Source organism: Leucoraja erinacea, chromosome 29 (assembly GCF_028641065.1).
Source record: "Leucoraja erinacea ecotype New England chromosome 29, Leri_hhj_1, whole genome shotgun sequence".
NCBI classification, from domain to species: domain Eukaryota; kingdom Metazoa; phylum Chordata; class Chondrichthyes; order Rajiformes; family Rajidae; genus Leucoraja; species Leucoraja erinaceus.
The window spans coordinates 2,094,794-2,105,412 of record NC_073405.1 but is presented as its reverse complement, the minus strand read 5'-3'; positions in this window follow the sequence as shown (position 1 = coordinate 2,105,412).

Genomic DNA, 10,619 nt, shown 5'->3' with positions numbered 1-10,619 from the left:
TAGGCTCGCTGGGGGCATCAGAAAAGTGGGCAAGTGGTGAGAGTAGCCGCTGTTTCCTTGTGCTTGTTCACACCCTGTCATCTTCACTGTACACGCTACAATTGACCTTGCGGTTTGCAAACTATGCCCATCCACCCGCCAGCTCTCGGTTCCTTCCTGCCTGCCTGCCTGCTGTAACCATCCTCTGCACCTCTTACTTTCCCAGCTTCTAGATTAATTCTTGTGGCTATACGTACGTACGTATGTATGTCTGCCAGCCATGGGCCACACACTCTGGCCATTTAAGTCAGACACTGAGTGTCCCGGTCCCTACTCCAGGCGTTTGACCTCAAATAAAACTTTGGTGAAACATTCAGGGAGTGCCGCAATGTTCAGGGTGTTATCTTGCATCTAAAACACATAGTCAAGGCCTTGCCTGCACTTGAACATGAAGGTGAAAGATCCCATTGTGCTGATATGGGGAAAAAACAAAAGTGTGTTATTCCCCCTGATGCTTCTGCCAACTTCATCCCTCCGCCATTATGGAGTGCATTTCCTCCATTACATTAGTGACTACACTTCAAAATATACTTCATTGACTCTTTGACTACTGTGGTGGTGCCATGTGCTATAAAAATGCAAATCTTTTTCAACTGAATCAATACCGTTTCTTATTTGGAATAAATGGCCTTTGTTAGATTTAGAGGAGGCAAACTTTGGGATAGGTTAGTATTTACAGTGAGAGTGGGCTTGGCTGTGATTGCCAAGATACATTCGGAATTTTTAGCCTGGGAAATTGGGAATATTTCCAGACCACCACGGCTCACGTGCGTCGGCAGCCTTCAGTTTGCCACGGGCAAATTTCGGGGCTGGGCCCCAAGGGCCAGTTATTTCTTGCTTTAGGATATCCCAGTGAGATAACCTGCAGCAGAGTCATTGCTGAAGATGGTCAGTCATTCCTGGATCACCACCTTTGTCTGTTTCCACCTCCCCCCCCCCCCCCCGCCCTTCCCCTCCGTACTGAACGGCGGGGAACGGTTCGACAACGGCAATTGCAAACCGAGGCGATATTCGTATCTCCTCGCTTGCTGGGATGGTGGGTTGGTGAACAAGAGCAGTAAAATGCCCCGTGTCCCACTTAGGAAACCTGAACGGAAACCTCTGAAGACTTTGCGCCCCACCCAAGGTTTCCGTGCGGTTCCCGGAGTTTGCAGGCGGTTGCCGGAGGTTGCAGGTAGTGGAAGCAGGTAGGGAGACTGACAAAAACCTCCGGGAACCGCACGGAAACCTTGGGTGGGGCGCAAAGTCTCCCGAGGTTTCCGTTCAGGTTTCCTAAGTGGGACGGGGGCAAACATATATATTATTCCCCTACCTCCCTTCCCCTCCACTCATTGCTCCTCAAAACAGCTGGAACTATCACTGTTTGATGCCGCTGTGTAGTAACTCCTCACCCTGGGTATAGGTTGACTTGTGTGGCTTGTAGCTCACAGTGATGATTGGGGGGGTGAGAGTGTGGAGCGATGCCTCATATTAAATGATATCGTGAATTGGAAAAGGCAAGAGTTTGTGTGGTCGCTGTCAGTAATTGCGTTGATCTGGTCTACTGCTGCTCTCTGAATTTATACACATTTTTTTGAGCTCTATTGTGGATTTAGCAAACAAAAGCTAATGTACCGTCTAGATGCAAATTAAAATATTTTGACAAATACCATTTCCTGTGGTTTACCGTTTGTTTTAAAGCACCGACAGTTTTTGCCGGCAGAGTTTGCATCTTGCTGCCGTGACAGGATGCCGAGTGTACAGGCCATTCGGCCCGACAATCCCTGCCACCCTTGGTTCCACCGAGTCCACACCGACCAGCGATCACCCCGTACACCTGCACTATCCTGCACACCAGGGACACTTCACATTTTTTTTTACCACCGCCAATTAACCTGCGAACCTGTACGTCTTTGGAGTGTGGGAGGAAACCGGAGCACCCGGAGAAAACCCACGCAGGTCACGGGGAGAACGTGCAAACTCCGCACAGACAGCATACGTAGTCAGGATGGAACCCGGGTCTCTGGCGCTGTGAGGCAGCAACTCTACCGCTGCGATCCATATTTACTTATTACAGCACTTTCTATTTACCCATCGACCCATGTTCACTGTCCAATAGAAACATAGAAATTAGGTGCAGGAGTAGGCCATTCGGCCCTTCGAGCCTGCACCATTCGCCATTCAATATGATCATGGCTGATCAATGCTGGCTCTTGATCAAACACTGCCAGATGGAAATATAATTCATAACTCTTTCTGTGTTGATTCTACAAGTCTCTCCATGGTCTTGGCCCACCTTACTTTTGTTAGTCTGAAGGGTCTCAACCTGGGTATCAGGGAAGGGGTTGGACAGGCTAGATGCAGGAAGATTATTCCCGATGTTGGGGAAGTCCAGAAATAGGGGGTCACAGTTTAAGGATAAGAGGGAAGTCTTTTAGGACCTAGTTGAGAAAATCATTTTTTACACAGAGAGTGGTGAATCTGTGGAATTCTCTGCCACAGAGGGTAGTTGAGGCCACAGTTCATTGGCTATATTCAAGAGGGAGTTAGTTGTGGCCCTTGTGGCTAAAGGGATCAGGGGGTATGGAGAGAAGGCAGGGATGGGATACTGAGTTGGATGATCAGCCATGATCGTATTGAATGACGGTGCAGGCTCGAAGGGCCGAATGGCCTACTCCTGCACCTATTTTCTATGTTTCCATGAGAAAGCAGGAGAATGTGGTTGGGCAGAAAAGATAGATCAGCCATGATTGAATGGCCATGTAGACCTGATGGGTTATTTGGACTAATTCCCCTCTAGACCATATGAAACATTGCTTATCCATGATTTCCAGAGACGCTGCCTGACCCACTGAGTTACTCCAGCACTTTGTGCCTTTTTGTAATCATCTCTCCCATGCCCAAAACCCTGAGACTTCTGTTCTTCTATTCTTGCCTCTTCTGCTGCCCTGACAGGTAGCTCCACTATTGGCAGCTGTGACACGACCCATGGACCTCAATCCCCTTCCCATCCATGTTTAGTTTAGAGAAACAGGCAGCGTGGCAGCCAGGCTCACATTCACTGCCCTCAGCGACGTCCACACGCACACACACGCACTACGATTCCAGCGATCCCTTACGCAGGGGACCATTGAGAGCATCTGCCAACTCACACAGTACACACTGCTCTGTCACCACAAGCACACAGGGTGGTGACACACACGCACACGCGCGCGCCCCTCCATTGAGTCGCAAAAGCAAGCACACACGGACGCTCAATCTACGGATTGCCCAGAAGGCGATTTTAACCTACAAACCTTTACGGTCTTCTGGTGTGGTGGGAGGGGAGTGAAGAACGTACTCGGGCCAAACACAGACCCCCCCCCCCCCCGGACACTGTATTTTTTTTTTTTTTTATTCAAATCGCACCCTTCAAGGGAGATGGTTTCGTTGGTATCGAACCTGACAATGTTTCTGCCTGAAACACAGACTCCATGCACCACCCCTGCGCGAACGTCCTGTGTCTTCCTAAAAAACCGACGTTGAATTTTTTGGCCATCTGTAAAACGTCTTCACGGCCAATCGCAATGTGTAAGCTGCCCGTTCTTCTTATCGAGTCCACATACAAGATTACAAGTTGTCCAGCCAGAGCTGAAGTCAGCAGCACACTTCATGGCATCTGCGTACAATGGTGCCTGTCTTGCCGATTCGGGATCTCCAAGCCACTGGCCGTCCGTGGCCCCCTGACCACGGGTGAACAAGGGAGGAGGACTGACTGGGTGAACCTTGTTGCCGCCCTCCACCCCAGTGAAGAATGCTGTGGTGGGTGTTTGTGTTCGATCTTATTGTGTATTGTGTGTTCTTTTTACGTGTATCGCTGCTGGCAAATTCATTTCACTGCACCTTCGGGTGTACGTGTGGGAATACGATTGACTTTGACTTTGCCGCTTCAGTCCAAGCCGCTGAAGAATGTTCACCCGACGCCGATGATCCAGCTTCGCGGCAGAGGGCCTGAAAACATCGGGTTGGCTGAGGAGTGTATTCATTGTAATGCATTTCGTTGTCTCTGTACTGTACACTGACAATGACAATTAAAATTGAATCTGAATCTGAATCTGAGGCCACATATAGACCCCGACCTCAGGTGGACTATGAGGGGGAGAAGCTGGATATTTTTAGTGCCTTCCCTCACAGTGAATTCTGCTGTGGGGGGGACGTTTCTTGTTGATTTCTATAGTGTACTGTTCTGTGCCTTTTTTTCTTTTTCTTTTTTATTTTGTATGGATTTATTGACATTTAATCTATTCAATTAGTTTAATCAATCTCTGTAAAGCACTTTGGTTCAAAGTGATTTTGTTTAAAAATGCTATATAAATAAACATTATTATTATTATTATTATTATTTGTGCGTTGCGGTGGAGAGATTGGTGGAAACACGTCCCCCCCGCTCGTGGTCGACAGTGAACGCACCTTCCTCGACCCCCCAGCTGCCCGTTGTCAAGGTAGGACATTACCCAATTTGTTTCTGTGCAGTTTTATTGTTCTTTATGCAGCATTACAAAAATATGACAAAATAAATAAACCCTTTTGCATGAAATAGAAACTTAATTTAAAAAACCTCTGTACATCAGTAAAATGGAAGCAGATGCAGTGATGGTCAGACTTGTTCCGCTGGCTGCTTTGTTGTGTTGTAAATGTGCCAATGAGATTACGTATATACACATTGCATCCTTGTCTATACAATGGCCCTTCTCCTTCATCCTGAGCATTTTTTTTCTCCCCCCCCCGCACATTCCCAACTAACCGTACAACAAATCGCAATTCCACGTCAGTCTGCTCTTGCAGTAAACCCAGTCCACAATAATCACAGTTTTTTTTTTTTTTTTTTTGCATAGGCTGTTCCAGTCAACAGCAGGGGCGGCATGGTGGTAGGGTTTTTAAGAAGGAACTGCAGATGCTGGAAAATCGAAGGTAGACAAATGTGCTGGAGAAACTCAGCGGGTGCAGCAGCATCTATGGAGCGAAGGAAATAGGCAACATCTCGGGCCGAAACACTGAAGGAAATAGGCAACGTTTCGGGCTGAAACACTGAAGGAAATAGGCAACGTTTCGGGCCGAAACCTGGAATGGTTGCCTATTTCCTTCGCTCCATAGTTCTGCTGCACCCGCTGAGTTTCTCCAGCACCAGCAGCATCTATGGAGCGAAGGAAATAGGCAACGTTTCGGGCCGAAACCCTTCCGGGTTTCGGCCCGAAACGTTGCCTATTTCCTTCAGGGTTTCGGCCCGAAACGTTGCCTATTTCCTTTGGGTTTCGGCCCGAGACGTTGCCTATTTCCTTCGCTCCATAGATGCTGCTGCACCCGCTGAGTTTCTCCAGCACTTTTGTCTACCTGCGGTGGTAGAATTGCTGCCCCACAGCACCGGGGCCCCCGGTGCGATCCCGGCTACGGGTGCTGTCTGCACGGAGTTTGTACCTTCTCCCCGTGACCTGCGTGGGTTTTCTCCGGGTGCTCAGGTTTCCTCCCACATTCCGAAGACGTGCAGGTTTTTAAGTTAATTGGTTTGGCATGTGTAAAATGTCCCTAGTGTGTGTGTGTGTGTGGGGGGGATAGTGTTAGTGTGCGGGGATCGCTGGTCGGTGCGGACTCGGTGGACCGAGTTTACCGACACAGCGCGGAAACAGACCCTTCGGTTCACCGAGCCCGTGCCGACCAGCGATCCCCGCACACTAACATTACCCTGCTCACACTAGGGACAACTCACAATTAACATACAAATCTGAATGTGGGAGGAAACCAGAGATCCCGGAGAAAACCCACGCAGGTCACGGGGAGAACGTGCCAACTCCGTACAGACAGCGCCCCGTAGTCGGGATTGAACCCGGGTCTCTGGCGCTGTAAGATAGTTCTACTCTTGTATCTAATTTGTAAATGTATCCATGCCAACCACTCCATACATTAGCTGAGGTGTGATTCCCTTTGAGAGCAGATATATTACTGAGGACAAGTAGAGGCTGGGATTGAAATTACACAATTTTAAATGAACAGATTACATGCTATTGTGTTGGTGCTGATCATCCAAATAAAACGAGAAGCCTTAGTTTATGTTTAGTTTAGAGATACAGAGCGGAAACAGGCCCTTCGGCCCACCGAGTCCGTGCCGACCAGCGATCCCCACACACTAACACTATCCTACACACACTAGGGACAATTTACATTTATACCAAAGCCAATAAACCTACAGACCTGTACGTCTTTGGAGTGTGGGAGGAAACTGAAGATCTCGGAGAAAACCCACGCTGTCACGGGGAGAACGTGCAAACTCCGTACAGACAGCACCCGTAGTCGGGATCGAACCCGGGTCTCCGGCGCTGCAACTCTACCACTGCGCCACCGTGCCGCTTAGGCAAGTGTGCCATCTCAGGTGGTTGTAAAGATTCTACAGCCACTACTTTGGGGAACTCTGCCCGACATCTATCCCTCTACTGAGGCTGAAGAAACAGGGTCTGGTCATCAAAGTTGGACACAAAGTGCTGGAGTAACTCAGCGGGACAGGCAGCATCTCTGCAGAGAAGGAGTGAACAGGTGGTGTTTCAGGCCGAGACCCTTCTTCAGACTGAGAGTCGGGAGAGGGAGACACAGAGATAAGGCGTGAAAACGGGACATCAAAGGGGATGAAGTTCAAGGAACATGTAGAATAGATCGTTGTTAGCTAGGAGTGGGTGAAGTTATTATCTCCTGGTGTAGTTCTGCGATCTTACTTTGTCCAAGTTGACTATCGCGTTTGATATCTTACAATACATTTCAAATTGGGACATGCTGAGGTGACAGGTGCTGTGGAAATGAAAGATTTTTTTAAATTGCAAATGCTTTTCTTTATTTTTTTTAAACGATTCTTCCCAAATGACCCTTAGCTGAATACTAACTAACTACAGGACAGATCACTATTCTACTTTGTATGTGATAGTTTGCAGAGATTGAACTTCCTCGTGTCGTTTCAAATAAAGTTTGTGTTTTAATGATGTGTTCCCTTATTTAATACAGACGATCATTTAAAAGGGTCAGAGCTAATAACGGAACCTTGCACACTTGATCAGTACGGGTGTCAGGGGTTATGGGGAGAAGGCAGGAGAATGGCGATGAGAGGGAAAGATAGATCAGCCATGATTGGATGACGGAGTAGACTTGATGGGCCGAATGGCCTAATTAGTCAATAGATGCAGGAGTAGGCCATTCGGCCCTTCAAGCCAGCACCGCCTTTCAATGTGATCGTGGCTGATCTTCCCCAATCAGTACCCCGTTCCTGCCTTTTCCCCTGACTTCGCTATCTTTAAGAGCCCTGTCTAACTCGCTCTCGAAAGCCTCCACCGCCCTCTGAGACAGAGAATTCCACAGACTCGCCACTCTCTGTGTGTGAAGAAGTGTTTCCTCGTCTCCGTTCTAAACCCTGAACCTTGTTTTTAACTGAACTGAACACAATGAAGCAATCTCCACCGTCTCCTCAAGGGAAGTGGTTACAAGCAGTCACAGAATATCCTCACTGAGTCAACGACATCTTGACTAAATTGGCCTCTTCTGACACACATTAGGAAAGCTAACCACTTGAAGTTGTTGGAATTCAAGGTTGACTCATTGTGTTGTGCTGCAGCAAGTACCAATGTCATTGTTCTATCTGGGACACAGGACAATAAAACACTCCTGACTCCTCCTGACCCAAACGGATGGTGGGCTCCAGGTCCCCCAAGCATCCTTCATTGGATGGTGCATATTTTAGCAACAACAGTCCTGTAGACTTGCAAGGCCAAATATGGATGAGAGGGAGACCCAGTAGCTCATGTTCCAATTCCAGGCAACTCAACCCCTCAGGGAGGGAGTGGGGTGTACACATGAGGTCAGTGGAAACTTATTTCTGCTGAGTTTTTTTGAGTTTTGGGTCATTGTCATGTACAACGAACAGCTTTTGTTGCGTGCTATCCTGTCAGCGATGATTACAATCGACAAACACTGTACAGATACATGATAAAGGAACAACGTTTACTACAAGATAAAGGGTGGTGGGTGTGTGGAACAAGCTGCCAGAGGAGGTAGTTGAGGCAGGGACTATCGCATCGTTTAAGAAACAGTTAGACAGGTACATGGATAGACAATAGGTGCAGGAGTAGGCCATTCGGCCCTTCGAGCCAGCACCGCCATTCAATGTGATCATGGAGTGTGGGAGGAAACGGAAGATCTTGGGAGAAATCCCACACAGGTCACGGGGAGAACGTGCAAACTCCGTACAGACAGCACCCGTAGTCGGGATCGAACCCGGGTCTCTGGCGCAGGGAGGCAGCAGCTCTACCGCTGCGCCCGCATGCTGTGACTATACTAGCCCTTACCTTGCAAGAAACGGTATTCCCTTCATCCTGTATCTGTACACTGTGCACGGCTTGATTAGCATGTATCGCCGATAAATTAATCATGTATTGCCTTTTTGCTGATTGGATAGCACGCAACAAAAACGTTTTTCACTGTTCCACGGCACACATGACAATAAGAAACTAAACTAGCCTGAAGGTAGACACAAAATGCTGGAGTATCTCAGCGGGACAGGCAGCATCTGTGGCATGATCCATCCAACTTTGCCTCCATACCTACAAACCCATCCATCTATTACTTCTATTACTAGGTTGGCCCGAAGGGCCGAATGGCCAACTCCTGCACCTATTGTATATTGTAACCAATCCTCAGAACATGCAGCAGATGATAGGAGCAGAATTAGGCCATTCGGCCCATCAGGTCTACTCCGCCATTGAATCATGGCTGATCTATCTTTCCCTCCCAAGCCTATTTCCTTCGCTCTGTGTGGAACAAGCTGCCAGAGGAGGTAGTTGAGGCAGGGACTATCGCATCGTTTAAGAAACATTTAGACAGGTACATGCTGCACCCGCTGAGTTTCTCCAGCATTTTTGTCTACCTTCGATCTTCCAGCATCTGCAGTTCCTTCTTGAACGCATCTATTTCCTTAATGATCTTAGTATCCCTTTTCCATTGAACAACCATGAAAGGAAACACTTTTTCTCACAGAGAGTGGTGAGTCTGTGGAAATCTCTGCCTCAGAGGGCGGTGGAGGCCAGTTCTCTGGATGCCTTCAAGAGAGTGCTGGATAGGGCTCTTAAAAATAGCGGAGTCAGGGGATATAGGGAGAAGGCAGGAACGGGGTACTGATTGGGGATGATCAGCCATGATTACATTGAATGGCGTTGCTGGCTCAAAGGGCCGAATGGCCTTTACTCCTGCACCTGTTGTCTATTGTAACCAATCCTCAGAAGATGCAGCAGATGATAGGAGCAGTATTAGGCCATTCGGCCCATCAGGTCTACTCCGCCATTGAATCATGGCTGATCTATCTTTCCCTCTCAACCCCGATCTCCTGCCTTCTGACCCCTGACACCCGTACTGACCAAGAATATAATCAATCTCTGCTGTAAAAATATCCACTGACTTGACCTCCACTTGGCCTTCAGTGGCAACGAGTTCCACCGATTCACCACCATAACCCCCTGGCAGGTTCCACACGAGATCCTCTAAATAGAATGGAGATTTCTTATTTATATTCTTCGATCGGTTACGATACATTGCTGGTGAAAGTTCTTGCGAGGGATGCAGGAACATAGAAACATAGACAATAGGTGCAGGAGTAGAGGCCATTCGGCCCTTCGAGCCTGCACCATTCGCCATTCAATATGATCATGGCTGATCATCCAACTCAGTATCCCGTACCTGCCTTCTCTCCATACCCTCTGATCCCCTTACCCACAAGGGCCACATCTAACTCCCTCTTAAATATAGCCAATGAACTGTGGCCTCGACTACCCTCTGTGGCAGAGAGTTCCAGAGATTCACCACTCTCTGTGTGAAAAAAGTTCTTCTCATCTCGGTTTTAAAGGATTTCCCCCTTATCCTTACGCTGTGACCCCTTGTCCTGGACTTCCCCAACATCGGGAACAATCTTCCTGCATCTAGCCTGTCCAACCCCTTAAGAATTGTGTAAGTTTCTATAAGATCCCCTCTCAATCTTCTAAATTCTAGAGAGTATAAACCAAGTCTATCCAGTCTTTCTTCATAAGACAGTCCTGACATCCCAGGAATCAGTCTGGTGTACCTTCTCTGCACTCCCTCTATGGCAAGGAGGAGGGTGGGAACAAGGGAAAAGGAATGGATGGTTATGGTCTGAGTGCAGGTCGGTGGGACTAGGGGGAAATAAGTGTTCGGCACGGACTTGAAGGGCCGAGATGGCCTGTTTTCCATGCTGTAATTGTTATATGGTTATATGGTTAAGATCTGGAACCAATGTGCATGCATTTAAGAAGGAACTTCAGATGCTGGAAAATCGAAGGTAGACAAAAATGCTGGAGAAACTCAGCGGGTGCAGCAGCATCTATGGAGCGAAGGAAAATAGGTAACGTTTCGGGCCGAAACCCTTCCGGGTTTCGGCCCGAAACGTTGCCTATTTCCTTCAAGGGTTTTGGCCCGAAACGTTGCCTATTTCCTTCGCTCCATAGATGCTGCTGCACCCGCTGAGTTTCTCCAGCATTTTTGTCTACCACCAATGTGCATGCATTGGGAGCTGGCAAGCCAAG